Source organism: Capsicum annuum, chromosome 3 (assembly GCF_002878395.1).
Source record: "Capsicum annuum cultivar UCD-10X-F1 chromosome 3, UCD10Xv1.1, whole genome shotgun sequence".
Taxonomy (NCBI): domain Eukaryota; kingdom Viridiplantae; phylum Streptophyta; class Magnoliopsida; order Solanales; family Solanaceae; genus Capsicum; species Capsicum annuum.
The window spans coordinates 195117300-195136832 of NC_061113.1; positions in this window are offsets into that span (position 1 = coordinate 195117300).

Consider the following 19533-nt stretch of genomic DNA (forward strand, 5'->3'; position numbering starts at 1 on the left):
AATTAAATATACTAAAGAAGGTTAATTTTCCTCCGAACTTTCGCATTAATTCATGTATGTGCCTCTGGCGTGCTGAGAAGGACACTCCTTGTAGGACCTTAGCCACTTGTGTGCATGTTGGACCGGTGGGGTCGCACGTATGGATGGGCATAATTTGAGCCAATTCGAATCCAAACGGAAATTTATTTATTGGAATCTTTTATTTGGACTTTTACATTTTGCTTAAAATTTCAGACTTAGGATGAATTTTGGATTAAAAACTTTGAATTTTCAAAAATTCAAATGTGTATACCTTATATTTATTCATATCTATTAGATAATCACATATATGTTAAAAACTAAATCTAATACCCGACGTCCCTACCAAATTAGATAATATACACTGTTAGGCTATAGATGGTGCAAACTGATATGCATTCACTGTGGTTGTATTCTTTGTTGTCATTTGAAGAGTTGTAGATTTGTTTGCTAAGGAACATGTATATCATTACCATTTTTTACCAGCCGCCTTGAGCTGGTGGGAAATTTGACATGACGCCTACCTTGTTAAATAAAGAACAACCAATGTATAAAAAAGGGCGAAGACATAAACCAAAACCTCCTTGAAATGATGAACTGCACAAAAGACAATAATAAGTGGTTAGAACCAGAAGAGTAATACATGAAACATTTGGCAAAAATTTCTTCATGTATCAAAATTTCTTGACTGAAGGATCTGAGAGTTGGCTGCAACAGGGCATATGAGGATGTTGAGGACAGATGAAAAGTCCACTTTAAAATCTGCTTCACAATCACCACCATTAGACAACTCATGGTGGGTTCTAGTTCCATCCTGAATGTTTCTTTGCCCTGATCTCTAAGGACGGTAAAAGCAATTTATCCATACTCAGGAGGTAAATAATTTACGTGGAAATCGATTTCCGAGCTTAAGATCGCACCATGTTTCGCTAAGACATCAGCTACAGTGTTGCCCTCTACGCTTAAACCAAATAGAGTTAATTAATAGTAATTGACTTGGATATGAACTAATAGTGATATGATCAATATAATTTGGACATAGTTCTATATTATTTGGACTTATTAAGTTTCAAGTTCATTTTTATTTTTGAACTATTATAATACTTTTTACTTTGACACGAGTTTACTATATTTGAACTTATTTATTCTCAAATCTTGATGCTTCTATTGCTAGGAACATTCTTGATAATGATTTTATTACTTCCATGAATATCTTAATAATTTGAAAGATATTAATATTTATATGAAAATTTATTTTTTAAAATAATCAAATTGATCAATATGAACTTATTTGAATTGAATTTAGGAAAAGCCCTTTTGATCACAATTCGTCCACAATAGAAAAAAGTTATATTCAAACTATGAACTAATTAATTTTTGAGCATTTTTACCCTTTTACTTTAAAAATTAAATAACTTTATTTATTTGAAAGAAAAGGTTAATATAATCTTTTTATTATTGTGGTCAAATTTGGGCCAAATTTTTATGACCATTATTTAGCACTATCTTTGAATTTAAATTGTAACTTCTTAAATTCAAAAATCTAAAAATTCAATCATACGGACATACATATTCTTATCAGAAAACTATGACGACTAAATTAAAGATGTGTGGGACCAGATTAAGAGTTGAATTGGAACATTCATGTATTACAATCAATTCAGAATATCTTTTTTAATTAAATAGTCAAAACAGACGCGAATTATCTTGGATCAAGATTCTCTGTTGCAAATTTGAATTCTCGATATATGTATATACACTAATTTAGTCGCACCGATTTGCACGTGTAATTTTTTATTATTTAAAATTGAACGATTTTATCTATTACGAAGATTTTTAATGAAATACAAAAAATTTTAAATATATATTTTACCGTAAGCACATATATATTTTACTATCATAAGTTTCAAGTGGTTAATGAATTTAATATATGGTAGATATAGATGTAGATTTATAAACTTTTTAAAATCAAATTTAGCTGATTAAAATTCTTAAACTAATGAAAAAATATTAGTTGTCATTAATTCTAATAAGAAAATATTTTACCATAAATATATTTAATTAATTTTTAACTCTTAAATAATATCAGGAAAAAATAGTGAAAAGACGATTTTGTCTAAAGTATAAATTTTTAATAAAAGGCAAAAAGTTCAAATGATATTTCTAAGACCCTTTACACTTATAATATATTATAGATTATAGATATAGATATAGATATAGATTACAGTGGAGTTAAACTTCGAAGAGGGTTTGTCTTGGACTAAAAAGGTACGACACAATGAAATACTATAAACATTATTATTAGTAAATAGAAAACAACAAGTACCTTTAGCCTAAACATACTAACAGATACAAAAGTAGGAGAATCATAGAATCAAGAAGAGCGCTTTTTAAGAGGATCAATAGCCTCCTTAAAAAGGTCTTCTTTATCTAAGAAGATTTTGTCTTCTTGAAGTGAGATGCCACACTTTTGCAAGAGCATCTTCGACTCCATTACGCATGTGCTAACTATGGTATGATTGTTACTAATGATGAAAACATATGGCTCAAAAGTATTACTCTTTAACAGTTTATACCTGGGACATTTTCGGATAGACTTAGAGCTTTGGGGCTTATAAACCTGAGTCATAAGTTAGGAATTCATAATAAGAGTTAAAATCTTAAAAGACTCTCAAATGATGCATATATCTTCAAGTGGTCATTATCATTCAATTGATCAATTAGTACAAAAAGAAAAGGAAAAGGATGTAGGTGCGTACATGATAGATCATCGTCCTTCTCTAAATCATGCATGTTGGTTTGTTGTCGCAGTAACCTCCTTCGGTTCTGTTCGCAGATCAGGAACGTTAAATGATCGAACATCAATAACGACAGTCGCTTTACTAACAACTAGAATGATAGCAGAATGGCTTCAGGAAACTACTAATACTAGAGTAGAGGAATTGGAATGATTGCAAGACCTTCAAGTGATCATTATCATTTTGTACAAGAAAGAAATGCATGGATGGAGATTTTTCTAGGTCAATTTTTCTTTGTTAATTATTGTCTTTTTTGTTCCGTTTGTTGAAATGTTTGCCATTGTTACGCTAATTACCGGAAGGTAAATTCAAACTTGAGATATTTATTTCAATATTAATGTGTATTGATATCTTTTTTTCTAAATAGTTGCTTGAAGGTACTTTCCGAAAAGATTGATCACATGCAAAACTTGTTTAAAACTAATAAAAGTTTATCAAATAAATGCACCGAACACAAAATGTTATAGATCCAAAATAATTTTTTGAAAAGCCATTTTGATTTTAAAGGCAGATTTTATATGTTTGACCAATAATGGTGTGTTAGGGTTTTTACCCTGATTTTCTTACTATATTTAAGTTTTATTTTTTCTTAGAAAGGAAATAAAAGTTACCATAATTACTTTTATTTTTCCTGAATGAAAAAAATATAATTCTTTTCCATATTTGGCTAGCCTCTTTCTTGGAGGAAAGTTTTTGGACATCTATAAATAGAAGACCCCTTTCTCGTACCATAACATAGTAACATCCACAATGTAGTCGTTTAAAAGTCTCATTTAGGGGGGGGGGGGGATTTTCTCCCAATAGTTTTTAATGTTTTTTATATTAGTTTTCAATATTTAGGTCACTTGACCAAATTACATCAATAATATGTTTTTTAGTATGTTTTTCTTTGTCGTCTGAATTATCACTACGATAGTTTGTAACTAATAGCTTCTGTATGACGCCCTCTCGATTTCGAACCCAACAAGTGGTATCAGAGCCTATGATTTAATGATCAGATAGTTCAGATTGAGGACATGTTGAGAACAAAGTTGCAACAAACTTGATGATAATGAAAATATATGTCCAAAAACTACATGTAGAGATCACGATTGTCAATCATATTTTCAACAATCCTGCTGTCACATATTTGAAAATAAAGATCACTTTTAACCCTGTAAAAGGGGTCCAATATTTTTAACCCGAAAAGGGCTAATATATTTTTTAACCCCAAAAGCTCCATTTTTAAACATGTCAAACAACAGTAATATATGAAGAATATATATGAAGAACGAAGATCATGCACAAGAAGAAGGAGGATCAAGAATACTTTGAAGAAAATCAAGTCAAAAAGGGGAGATTTGTTAGGGTTTTTGTCCTTATTTTCTTACTATATTTAAATTTTATTTTTTCTTAGAAGGAAAATAAAAGTTACCATAATTATTTTTATTTTTTCTGAAAGAAAAAAATATAACTCTTTTCCATATTTGGCTAACCTCTTTCTTGGAGGAAAGGTTTTGGACATCTATAAATAGAAGACCCTTTCTCGTACCATAACATAGTAGCATCCACAATGTAGTCGTTTAAAAATCTCATTTAGGAGGGAGATTTTCTCCCAATAGTTTTTAATGTTTTTGATATTAGTTTTCAATATTTAGGTCACTTGATCAAATTACATCAATAATATGTTTTTTAGTATGTTTTTCTTTGTCGTCTGAATTATCACTACGATAGTTTGTAACTAATAGCTTCTGTATGACGCCCTCTCAATTTCAAACCCAACAAGTGGTATCAGAGCCTATGGTTCAATGATCCGATGGTTCAGATTGAGGATATGTTGAGAACAAAGTTGCAACAAATTTGATGATAATGAAAATATATGTCCAAAAACTACATCTAGAGATCACGATTGTCAATCATATTTTCAACAATCCCGCTGTCACATATTTGAAAATAAAGATCACTTTTAACCCTGTAAAAGGGGTTCAATATTTTTAACCCGAAAAGGGCTAATATATTTTTTAACCCCAAAAGCTTCATTTTTAAACATGCCAAACAACAATAATATATGAAGAATATATATGAAGAACGAAGATCATGGACAAGAAGAAGGAGGATCAAGAATAATTTGAAGAAAATTAAGTCAAAAAGGGGAGATTTGTTAGGGTTTTTGTGCTGATTTTCTTACTATATTTAAGTTTTATTTTTTCTTAGAAGGAAAATAAAAGTTATCATAATTACTTTTATTTTTCCTGAAAGAAAAAAATATAATTCTTTTCCATATTTGGCTAACCTCTTTCTTGGAGGAAAGTTTTTGGACATCTAGAAATAGAAGACCCCTTTCTCGTATCATAACATAGTAGCATTCACAATGTAGTCGTTTAAAGAGTCTCGTTTAGGGGGAGATTTTCTCCCAATAGTTTTTAATGTTTTTTATATTAGTTTTCAATATGTAGGTCACTTGATCAAATTACATCAATAATATATTTTTTAGTATGTTTTTCTTTGTCACCTGAATTATCACTACGATAGTTTGCAACTAATAGTTTCCGTGTGACGTCCTCTCGATTTCGAACCCACATGATGGACTCAATATAAAGAAGGAATGAATGAATTATTTTGCTTTTCTCTTTATCTTTTTCAGGTTTATACTTTTTAGGAAAATCTCTATTCACTATTCAGTAACTCAAGTTTTCAAATTGCAATAGTCCGAGTCATTAGGAATAGAGTGTTATGTGCATGACAAAAGAGTGGAGACTTGCAAGTATACAAGTTGGATTTTGGAAAGTTATACTAGGGGTCATTGAAGGGTTTGTTCTGTCGGCCAAGACGCTTTTGTGGATAACTATATTGAACATATAAAAAGAAGGATAAGGATTAGGCCACAAGTGGGGTTTTTAATTACTCCGCAGATGGTCTCATATTTCAATTTTGGTCCAGCAAGTTGTACTGTAATGAAAAGGTTGCATTTCTGTACCAAAATCAATGAATTTGTATTAAGCAACATATTTTTAGGGCTCTTCGCTCTGGTTTAATTAGTGTCTTGGCTCTCAAATGCAGTCACAATTCACCATGAACAAACTGCATATAGCTCGTGATCTTCTTGTGTTCTTTATATAATTATTGAAATTCTATTAAATGGTAAGCGGAGGAAGGAAAGTTAATACTAATGAGAATCATGATTGTTAGTACGTGTAACATAGACAAAATTATTTAAGCGTATTCAAGAGATTTCAATAAAGATGCTACAATGGCATATCCAAAATCTGATAATCTAAACTTAACATTTTAATACCTTTTTCCATTATATTAAAATCTTCCCTTATAGCAAGGCCCAAGGGGACCAATATTTTATGAGTTTCCTTTTTTTTTTTTTTTCTTTTGCAACATTTTTTTTCGGCTAACGAAATTAAGTTAGAAGTTTTAACACCAAATAATGTTCGGAACGAATGTAGTTGAAACTTGAAAGATACTAGAAGACGGACTAAATGACACTGACAGTGAAGATCCATGTGCAGACTTTGACTACAAGTTCAAACTTGGCTAGTCTCGAATTATTTATTGTTAGTTATTTGGTTATCAAGTGGCTGCTAAGTTAATTTTGATGCTTCCTAATTAAATAAATTAAAGGAGAATACACGTCGGTTGTCGCTTAGGTCTAGTGGCAGATGGAACAAAAGAGAGCCCTCTAAGTAATTTGTAAATCTATAATTTACACAAAATAAAAAATAATAAATGGATGGCATTTTTATTTTTTCGGTTTGAATTTACTTGTTACTATTTTTTAAATTTTAATTTTATTTTTACATTAATTATTTATTTTTTAATAGCTATTAAGTACTAAATATTAATTAATAAAATAAATATAATTAAATTACTATATCAATAATTATTTTTTTAATAGATATGGTAAACCAAAATGTAATATCAGAAGGAGTAGTAGTTGAACTTGGAGCTTGTGCCACTTTTTATATTTCATCACTTTTATGAGCTTCATTCAGTTAACATGTGCAACTTCTTTTAAAAATCGATAAGAAAATTGTTATTCCATCTACTTTGGCACCTGAGATATTTTGACCCTTTACATTGCTTCTAAGTTCTAAAGCTATATGAAATAAACTTTGGTGAATATTTCTTTGTTTGGTAACTGTCATAAAATTTGGAATTCTTTAGGGCGATTGGTCATGATTTCAAATTAGGTCAATTTGAAACTAAATTTTTATTTAGACATGCATTTTGAATCTCAAAAGTTTTATCAACTCTAAAATTTATAAAAACTATTAAAAATTTGAATTTAAAATTTTTAAATCAGAATCGAACTTGGTACATCATGAATTGCTACTGTCAAAGTCCTCCTGCTCATATGGAAACAAGCTTTTGTCCACACGCTGATGGAGACTACCACATAAAGCTAAGTTAGAAGCCAACACATAATTTCTTGATCCAATACATCTTTTAATGCTATTCAAATTGAAATTGGTCCTTGATCTATTTTCAAGTTTGAAACCTACAAAAAAATGTACAATGTGAATCTAACAGCTTCATTTTTTAAAATATTAAAATATCAGAATTAAAGAAAAATGACTGTCATTCTAATCATTATACATCCCACATACTATAATCTTTCTTCCATGAAGATTATTGGTTCAAATAATTGATGTTCGAATGTCACATGTAAACTTTGAATTATAATGCATATGGATCAGGATTTTGAATATTGTAATTTTACAGAGAAGTTAAAGAAATATATCTGATGCAAAAGACATCAGCGTACAGAAAAGCGAAAGCATTTGTAGAAAATTGGTTTATGTCTTCTTACTATATCCTTACGTTACCACAACCTTTAGTGATGAAGAAAATGTAGAGAGTATGTGATGACTTTATGAACGGAGGGAGAACTAATTTATAGAGGTTAAGATTAATATGTCCATCAAGTAATTGGTATACAAACAAGATCTATTTTTTAATTATAGTTATTTACATGGGTCTCAAGTAAATCTGGCCATAAATAAGATGATATTTTTACACTCATTTTCAAATTTTTAACAGCCTCAACGAAGTACTGAAAATTTTGTTTTGAGAGTTTATGAAGTTTCTATATATAAACAACTACTTTATTTTGGGGACAGAAATGTATGTGAAGAGGTGTATTATATGTATGAAATTGATATGTAAAATGCTACATACTAATGTAGTAATCTTATTAATGGTATTTACTGAATGAAAATGGTATAAAATCTAATATTTATAATTTAATTTAACTAATCATGTTGAAACGTATTTATTGTTAGGTCCAAGGTTTCACCTACTAATTTTGATGATAACAAACTAATAAAATTTAATAAAGGAACATTTAGTTGAGGTAAATTTATTTTTGGTATAGGCTTATATGATGAAGAAAGATTTTTTAAAGATCTAAAAAAACATGAAAACGAAGATATCATGAAAGAAAAAAGTTTGTCCAAATCAAGAAGATGGATGTGTATACATTCAAATCAAGATCCAAGAAATTTAGGAAAAAGAATCTCTAGTTAAATACTCAAAAAGAAAGAAGCATCTCACAAAATTTACCAAAGGAAAGAAAGATTGCTGGAAGATCACTACAAGGAAGAAAGAGATATTCAAAAAAATCAAGAGGCATTCCAGGAAAGGAGAAAGATTTGATGTATTAAATAAATTGATTAAATCATAGAATTGTTGCATCTCTCTTTCATGTATATATTGTACTTGGTTAGATTTTTCTTTTAGTCTTTACTTATTTTGGAAATTGGATATTCTTATTCATTTTTCTAAGAAGAAAAAATATTTTGGGTTGCCTTCTATCTTCCAACGGCTAGTAGTAGTCCCAATCGCTACTATATTGAAAGTCAAAGAAAGAGATATACACTTATCTCAACTTTCTCTAGTTCTTTGCTCTACTTTATTGAAGCATTGTATTCTCTTAAAGTTTATTGTGTACTTAAAAAGAGAGGAGAAAAGCACATGGTTGGTGAGGCATTGTATTGAAGTAAGAAAGAAAGAAAAAAGTATGAGTCATTGTCAAAAATCTTGACTCACTCTTGTACTTTGATTTTATTCACAAAAAACTAGTATAATCCATCGCAACCCAAGGGGATTGAAGTAAAACCTATTAGAGGTCCTAACCAATATAAAATATCTGGTGTTATTTACCTTCAACACTTTATTTTCTAAAGCTTTTGTTACTGTAATCAATAATCGACTGTCTATCTAAGAAAGTCGATTGTCTGGTCGAAAAAAGAGTAATACATCCCCTCTCTTACTACTTTCATTTATATCAAATCCATACATTAAGCAATATTCTTCTTAGAAATTAGTATCAAATTTTTTTTTTTATTATGAGAATTGATATGTAAAATAAAATGTATTACTATGGAAAACTAGTATTTTGCATAATGAAACATGAGAATTTTTATTCATTTGCATGATTCTGATTTTCAAACTAAAAAAAATTGTATTTTAGTAAAGTTTTGAAGAAGAAGAAGAAGAAGAAAAAAAATAATCAGGGCATCAATTAGCGAGAGAGAATATTTACTATATTTTAATGGAGTTCTGAAGAAAGAAGAAATATACTGAAGGCATTAATGAAAGAGAATCATTGCTTTAGCCAACTAAATTTAAGAAATTTTGGGGATTGATATCTCACCCCATTTTGATGAATTTTTTTTTAACGATTAAGATCAAGTAATCTAGATAATTTATGTTTCACTCAGAATTTGATTTTTGATCTTTGAAGAAAAAAAAGAAAAAAGAAAAGTACACATTTCAAAAAGAAGAAGAAGAAAAGGGACTTGATGAGTCCACCACGATACTAGGGACCAGGTCCCTTAACATATTTGTACAACAGATTAACAAGAGATGAATTTAGGTGTAGAAAAATAAACAACACCAAGGACCAAGAGACAAGGTTCCTTGACAGACAGTTGCAACACTTTTAAAGAACATTGAAATTAGATGCAAGTATAGTAAATGGAATACAATATTTACGTGTAAACCTCCTTACTCAAAAGAGGAAAAACCACGACTTGTCTTATAGGATTTTCAACAACTCCACTAATTTTAAAGTCAAATGTGATTACAGATTTCAATAATCACAAGGATTAAACTCTTAATCCTAATTTCTTGTAATAACACTATTACCAGACTGATGTAGTAACTCTACCACACCCTCGCGTCGACTAACTTTAGTCAACACTCTTAAATAACTCTACACAAGACTTGTGCAACAACTCTACTACAAACTTCAAGCCAACTAACTCTAGTTAACACTCCTAGGCAACTCTACCGAAGAGAAACACCAAGAATGGTGAAAACAAACTTCACTAAAATAATAGATGATTCGACTAACTAACTCTAGTTAATGCGACTCATCCTAAAGACTTAGATAAGTGAAATATCTACTATCCTTTATAACATATGAGTAGATTTAAAATTTAAGAACGAAAGACATAAGACTAAAAAATACAACAAATTCTAAAGCTACAATTTGATCAGCTCCCTTTATTGAAAATAAGCAATGTTATTTGGATGATGGCATATGTTTTGAAAGTTGAATCTTTTTGATTGCAAAGGATAGATTTTTCTATCATATAATGATCTATAATATATATATATATATGGAGAAAATATGAGGAAAAAATTAGAAAGTTTCTCATTGGTCAAAATAAAAGTTATTGCTTCTCTACTGTTGTGCACCAACTTTTCTGTAAAAAATATAGCTGTCAGTTGTACTGTTGACTACTTGACTACTAGAATTATTGTTGATTCTAAATTTGTTGAAGAAAAAGCTAGGACAACATGATATTTCAGAGCTTGTCAAACATTTAAGGTTGCTTTCATATTGTATTTAATAAGTGATATTTTAGTAATCACAAATAATCTCAATGAATCCTTATAGAAGAAAGAACAATTTATAGCAACTTATATTCTACTTGATAAAGTAGTGAGGAAACGATTACATGATTTAAAAGATGAAGGATGAGATCCACTTCTCACAAATGTGTCTGCATTTTGTGTTAGATATTATATTTTGATATTCAATTTTAACGAGTCATGTGTTAATTTTGGAAGATCTCGATGAAGATTTGTTGAGTATACTATCTCACATCACTATCGCGTGGAAGTATTTTTTAAGATTATTGATTGACAACTTCAAGAACTAAATGATAATTTTAATGAGGTGAGAACAAAATTGCTTATTGGGGTTGCTTACCTGATCCTATTGACTAAGTTTATAGTTTTGACATCAACAAATTATTAAGAATGACTAAATTATATCCTGATGATTTTGGTAAGTATCTAATGTTTACTCTCAATAATTATCTAGAGACTTATATTATTGATTTTCGTGATGTTTATGAAATATTTTCTAATCTACATGGACATATGGCCTTTCTAAGGAGTTAGTTAAGACAAAGAAAACTTTAATCATCCTTTTGTGTTTCATCTTGTAAAGCTTATATTGCTCTTGTCGATTTTCACTGCTACAATTGGAAGGGACTTTTGGATAATGAAGTTGATCAAGAGTGAATTGAGAAATCGAATGAATGGTGATTTCATGTGCAGTTGTATGATGCCTTTTGTAGAAAAAGATATCTAATACTGTTTTTGATGAAAGTATTATGAATAGGTTTCAAGAAATGAAAACTCATAAAATAGTATTGTAATAATATGTTTTAATTAATCAAACTTTGTTTGGTGTCCTTCGTTGCGTATTTAATATTTTTATATTGAACCCACTTGATGAAAAGTTTGAGTCCATCGCCGTTGATATGAAGGAAAAACATTTTCCGCAAAAAGTATTTTTTCTAAAAAGAAAAGTGATTTTCATTTTTTTAATATTTGATAAGTTAACATAAAATATTCTTCAAAGAGAATGCATATATAATCTAAACAATCACTAAGAGATCGTTTGTAGAGTGTATTAATAGTATCTTATTTGGTTCACTTTTTAGACTATCCATAATTAATATTTGTACTAATTATAAACTCTATTGTGTATTAGTAATACATATCATTTTTCATGTATTATTAATACCAAGACTTTCAACACATGCATTAATTTCTTACATAACATTATTACCCCTCAAGCTTAAGCATTTGCAGCCATCAAAACTGTTTTTGGTTCTTTGTAACAAACCCTCTTTGCAAGAAATGTTTTTCTCCCCATCTATCATTATTTCCTCTAACACGACAGCTTCATTTAAACAAATATTTTTTGTTTTAAATCAACCAACACCAATTAATCTAATAACATGTCGAGAACTGACTATGATCCGTATCTTATTTCTTTTCTCATTATTTTAACAACGGACACTTCAACACTTACCGTGAGTGATTTATAAATATTGCAAGAGATTATAAGTGTGTCTTTGAGCTCTGCACAAATCATAAGAAAATTATAGTAGTTTTCCGATTATTCTTCATTATTTCGGCCGAAAACCTGTCGATTTTCATTGCCAACCTTTTTGGGTTTAGAGAAGTGAAAATTGGATTTCCTTTTCTAAAACAGCAGCTGCTTCTACTTCATTCTAGCTTCGAAAGAGTGTTTAAATAAAGTGTATTTTGGCAAACAAACATCTTTTTTATAAAAATTATTTAAATATATATTATTTTTAATACATCAAATCAAACATCGCATAAGAAATAATATCTGGATAACTAATAATAGCATTACTATACTTGCATTAGTAATACAAGTATTACTACTATACATTTTATTCAGCATTATTGTTATACACTCCGCTAAACAACCCTAAGAGGAATCCTGGTGGATGCGGGTTTGGGTTTGAAGGTCTTGGGGTGGGTTGGGGTTTAAAGTATGTTGGTAGTGGTAGTGGGATGAATGGAGGGTCTATGGTAGGGAGAGTATAATGTTATTTAATTAAGAAATTTATTTATTTTATATTATTTTTAAGGAACTTATTATCTTTTAAGAATACAAATTTCAGAACTGTTGAACCAATAAAATTTGGGAAAACTGAAAAAAAAATCCTCCAGAAAAACGCACCCGTGGTCGTCACTTTTTTAAATCTAGAAAAAGATGTGCATTCCCAGAGCCAAAAAGAACAGTGCTCCTAATTAATGGCGCAAATAAACTCACTTATTTTCTTTAAATGGCTGTGTTAGGTTAAGACTAATTATTCAGGTTTAAAGAACATTAATTCGTGGTAGATCCATTCCTTAATTTGCATGAAACGTGATGTTACGTTGTTTGTTATCATAATGTTCAACTGAATAAGTAGACAATTTATTAGTAAGAAGCAAATGCATACACGTTAATTATTATAGAGTTTAAGTTTTGTGCACTTTAATATTCTACACTATCAGGTAAATTTGATCTGTTATTTTAGGTTACTCAATTTTTTACATAAAAATTGAAAAAGAAAAAAATAGATAACCTGTAATAGTAGGTCAATTTTACCTGATAGTGTAGAATATTTTGTACACTAATAATTTTTTTTTTTTTAAATTGAGGATAGGGAAAGGAGAAATAGGGAGGGATTAAAATATATGGAATCAAACCTCACCGATTTGAAGTGGAGGATTCCTAGTAGACAAGTTGTTGAAAGGCGCACCAATCAACATCAAAGAGCAATGACGGCTAAGATGTCTTCTTGATAACTATTAATATCAATGAATTAATTAAAATGGATAAAACAATTTGAAGAATTTGTGTGGGCTTGATTTTGGGGACCAGAGTTTCTCTATTATTTCAAATTATTGTTGGCAAGTGGTAGTATTATATGCATCAAGTGATTTACAAGAACATTTTTTGTACCAGGCTCTGTGATATTTAACTTATACCTTTCATATTATTTGAACCATGTCAACTTTGAGGTAATCAAAGAGAATACACTTTACCAAACAACCAACCAAATCATCCAAGTCCAACCAAAAACCCTAAACCCTATTACCGATGGCTGCCATGGCTAGTACGTCCACCGGCAGGGCAATCCCACCGGAGGAATTTCAGCTTTACCAACAAAATCTAACGTTAACCAAACAACTACAAATCCTCCTCTTACAACACAATACTCGAATTTTCTCAAACCTAAAATTTAACATTCTTCTATTGTTCCCCCTAAGTAGTGATGATGATTCAAGGTGAACCTAATATAACATGGAAGAACTCTAAAATAAAGTCGTTAATCATACAGGAAAATTTACAATTTGCTATAGTGGGTAGGTTTTCCTATGGTAAGCCGTACATAGATGATTTAAGACATGTTATACCAACTCAATGTGGAATCAAAAGTGCATGCTCAATAGGAGTTTTGGATACAAGACATATTCTAATGTGTTTATCTACGTTGGAAGATTATGTGCACATATTATCACCAGCAACGTTCTACGTGAAAATAAAAGAAATGTCTTGGCATATAAGAACCCTTAAGTGGGATACATGGTTTGAACCTGAAGTTGAAACAACAAGAGGAGTTGCTTGGATTTCTTTACCAGATTTGCCTCTTTAATTTTTTTGCTAAAGATGAGATATTCTTTATCTCTTCAGTAGTAGGGAAACCACTTACAGTAGACATGGCAACAAAGAATCAGACTCGACCTAGTTGTGCTAAAGTTAAAATTGAGGTGGATTTAGTGGCAAAACTTCCTGAAAGAGCTAAGATTAATGAAGAAGATGATCATATACGAGATATCAAATCTAAATGGATACAAATACAATATAATTACATGCCCAATTAATGTAAAGAATGTTGCTTACAAGGACATAATGAATCTAACTGCTGGAATATTCATCCAAAATTATTAAAGAAGGAAGCGGAGGAGAATACTACAGGGAATGCAGTAGAAAAGAAGGAAAAGATGGTGGAAAGAATTCAAACACGGGATACAGAGATGGAATAGTTCGGTCATCAACAACAACAAACAAGAATAGATTACTAGGTAGAGAAACAAATATAAAAAAAGATTAATATGACCATATTCAAGGGAAAATTAAATATTCTGATAACAACCCATTTTATACATTACAAAGTATGGAGGAAGAAACACAGTCAGACATAGATAAGCAGGTAGAGAAAGCTCCAAAGAAAAGTACTAAAGATTGGGTGACCCAAGCTTTTAGTAAAACATTATAAGCAGATCAACACAAAGATAAGGAGAAGACTGGAAAAAGAAGTTAATTGAATCACCCAAGTCCAATAATGAATAAATGAAGGGAAAACAAGGAGAAAGTCAAGGGAATGATGATCTTAACAATACAGAGAAAAGATCCATTAATACTGCAACAATAATGAATGATGACAAGTAGGAGAAAATAAGTAAAGAGGTAAATGCAATTGTAATAGCTGAGGTGGACAATGATGAAGTATTATGTAATGCCTCGGAAGTACCCCAAAGATGTCACACGGTGCTCAAGGCTATAAATAACCCTAAGTTATCCCATGATATCTATTTAGCTTATATTCACATGAATGGTGAACTAACATATGTATAAAGGCTAAAGGTAAACAATTCCGTATCTTTAAGGTAAATCTTTAACTTCAAAAAAACCTTAAACAAACTCTTTGAACTTAGAACATGCACAGTCTGACAAGCCTCTACTACCAACTAGAGATCCATTGGGAGAGACCCCAGCTGATCCAAACACAAACGAAAATAGAGTAACCAAAACACTTTCATCAATGAACAGGAGTCTGATAAGCTGGGTCTTCAAACTATGAGGACTCACCAAAACTCAGAATGTAGATAATGATGCCCATAGTCAATCATGTTGATACAAGAATAATCACATATACGGACTTATGAGAGTGCGTTTTGGACTCGAGACTTGGTATGTGTAATTGAAGTGTAAAAGATGGACAAAACACACCAAAATCAGTCCACTTATTACACTTGATAGGTGCCTTACCCTTGAAGGGTATTATGGATATTTTAGTCTTCTATTTTGTAATAGCTATATAAGGATCATGTTAGGGCTTCTCTAATTAGTTTTTGGATAATATTGTAAGTCATAAGAACACAAGTCCTCTCTCTTTTGAGGAACAACCCAAAACTAGGTCAAGAGCTAGTGTGGAATTATTAGTGATTGTCTATTGCTTGGAAACATTGATGCTTGAGAGGTGGAAGCTAATTTTGTGTTACGTAAGAGATAGGTTTTTGTTGTGTGTGGTGTTAAAGGTCCAAGAATGAAATAAGTTCTTGGTTTATTAAGATTACATCTTTAATTGTCTATCTATCTATCTATCTCTTTATCTTATTATAATCTTGTATTCGTGTAGTTCTTGTTTTCTTGTAACTCAAGTCGTGTCTCTTGTTGTTGTTATCATATTGTTCTTGTTTCTTCATCTTATTGTTGTAACTTAGTTTGGTTGGATGATTTGGTGTACAAACACCTTGTTATTTTTGCCCTATTCTTGTTGTTCTTGTCTTGTTGCAAAGTCGAGACTTGTGTGTTGTTGGGCTCTCGAGTTTGGCTTGAATTAGTGGACTATTTTTGTATTGTTTCTTGTGTTTTCAAGTTTTTACGGTATCATTTGGTATCAGAGCGTGACTTGATCTTGTTCCCACAAGATCAATCTTGGCCTTGTTAGTTGAAAATTCAAAAAAAATTATTGGAAACTTAAAATTTCAGAAAAATAGCAATCTGTCCATTGTTGTTGCCTTGGCCGAAATTGTGTTCTTGTGGTGTTCTTGACCGAGATTTGTTCTTGAGTCTAGGTCTAGGAGTCTTTTACCTGTCTTGTGTGTTTATAGTGTTAGTTTTCTTATTCACCAACACTTTGAGTCTAGATCTAAACTTGAGCTTGAACTTGTTGAAAGTTATTGTTGTGAACATTGTTGTGGCCATTTGGTGTTGTCTTGTTGTTGTGGATTTGGTTGGACGTTGGTTGATATTATTGTTGTTTTTGAAAGATTGTTGTAGTGTTATTGTTATTCATCACAACCTTCCTCTTTTTCTAAAATTGAAACACAACACAAAGGGGACTTGGCTGTTTGTTGGTGATTTGTTGTGGTGGGTTGTTCTTGAATATGTGGATGTTGTTGTAGTTCTTGAAGATATTTTTGTGTTCTTGTTGTTATTCATCCATTTTCATGTCTTGAACCAGATAAAGATTCCTAATAGATCTAAAAAGGTTAAATTTAAAGCTACAAAACTTGTTAGTAAGAGGACTTGATCACATCAATCTTTGACTTGACAACAACTTTTTCAACAACTTTTCCATATTTCAAGGACCTTGTTTTATGAGAATAGTACTAGTCAAGTCAAGACTTGTGTTTGAAAATTGAAAAAAGTTTCAAGACTTGTAGTTTTCCCTCCATTAACCAAAGTTCACCATTTCAAATTGTAAAGTGATCAAGACTTCAAATGTGTGAATAAAATGGCGCCAAAATAGTGACCAATAGTGGGCTGCCACGTTATCACTTTTACGATTCACGCAATACATTTTAGGCTCAAAATTTGATCTTTTAGTTTCATTTTGTGTTTTTAGTTTCATTTGTTGATTCTAGTACTAATTTACAAGCTAGTGACCATCTACTAGATTGTAAATTAGTTTTGAAACCGTTCTTCGTGTTAACTTTCCTTTGTGTGTTTTAATTCTTTTGAGTCATTGTAATACGATCATGTGTGTTTTCCTTACTCTTTGGAGTCATTATAAACATTGGATTCACCTCTCAACACCTCTCGGAGTACTATAAAGCTTGCAAAACTTGTGAGATTGAGTGTGAAGGATCCGAGAGACAAGAAATAAAAAGAGAGAGTGAGGATATTTTTATACAGCTAATGTGTTTTTCTTTTTTGTAGGTAAATTTTTTGCCATAATGGAAACCATGTTGGCCTACCTTGAAGCTATTTCCCGAGAAGTTGTTAAAGCGAATGCGGGCCTTGAAAAATTAGGCTCAGATATGTCTAGTATACTTGAGAGGTTGGGTCGAGTGGAGAGTCGAAGGACTCTCATGCTTCTACTCCCAAAACTTTACCTCAAACTATCAATCCTCCAAGACTACCACCAAATGACATAGACATAAGACAAGCCACCAAATGTCCTCAAACCCGATACTGAAATAAGTCACTTTCCCCTCAATTCGATCAAGTCCAACAAGAAAGACTTGGAAGACAATTCCTTCTCATCCAAGCTCCACCTTACCAAATCATTCCTCTCAACCAAAACTCCACTTCCTCAAAATTAATATATCCATGTAGAAGAGTATGGTAGAAAGGAACATGAAAGACATGGAGTCTACAATGATGCTTATATGATGGAAGAAAAGTTGAGGGGAATACGTAGAGATCCACAAGGACCCCGCCACCAAGAAAAGATGTAGGATGTGTTTTGGATAAGATTGAAGACAAGGCTCAAGATAGAGAGAAAGCTGAGGTTCAAAATGAATATGTTGGACAAGACTTGTGTTATTAAGCTCTCGGGTTCCTCATGTTTTTGCGGACTATTTTATGTCATCTCATGTTTTGCGGGCTATTTTGAGTGATTCCTTTTGAAGTGATCCTTGAACGAGGTAAAACTGTGAATTTATGGTCAAATTCCTCCCATGATGGAGAGGATGGCACAATAATAATCACAGATATGGACTTATGATAGTGCATGTTGGACCCGAGACTTGGTGTGTGTAATTAAAGTGTAAAAGATGGTCAAAACACACCAAAATCAGTTCACTTATTACACTTGATAGGCGCCTCACCATTGAGGGGTATTATGGATATTTTAGTCTTCCATTTTGTAATAGCTATATACAGAACATGTTAGGGCTTCTATAATTAGTTTTTGGATAATGTTGTAAGTCATAAGAAAATAAGTCCGCTCTCTTTTGAGGTACAATCCGAAACTAGGTCAAGAGCTAGTATGGAATCACTAGTGATTGTGTATTGCTTGGAAATATTGATGCCTGGGATGTGGAAGCCGATTTTGTGTCACGTAAGAAATAGGTTTTTGTTGTGTGTGGTGTTAAGGATCCAAGAGTGGAATAAGCTCTTGGGTTCTTAAGATTACATCTTCAATTGTCTATCTATCTATCTCTTTATCTTATTGTAATCTTGTATTCATCTAGTTCTTATTTTCTTGTAACTCAAGTTGTGACTCTTGTTGTTGTTATCATATTGTTCTTGTTTCTTCATCTTATTATTGTAACTTAGTTTGGTTGGCTGATTTGGTGTCCAAACACCTTGTTATTCTTGCCCTATTCTTGTTGTTCTTGTCTTGTTGCAAAACTGAGACTTTTATGTTGTTGGGATATCGGGTTTGGCTTGAATTAGTGGACTATTTTTTGTGTTGTTTCTTGTGTTTCCAAGTTTTTACGGTATCACGTGTTGCTGGAAACGAGCACCAGAACCTACATTATAAGACAATGTAGAACATAGATATATGTGTGGGTCAGTACTTCTGGAATGTGCTAAATATATGGGGGTGAATGCATAAGTTAAACAAGAACTGAATATATATATATATATATATATATATATATATATATATATATATATATATATATATATGTAAATTTTCAAAAAATACATGCTAAGCATTACTGACTCACCTTGAACTTGAGTAAAATTAAAGACTGCAAGATTATAAAACAATGAAGCATATGAATAAACTTAGTGAGCCATAACACTTAGTTTCTAAACTTTTTACTTTTATTTTTTTTTATGAGAGATTCTTCTAACCGACATAAATCATGTGAGCTACCATAGTCTAACGTCTTACCCATATTGGAGAGAGTTATTCTACCCTTGCCATCAGAATAG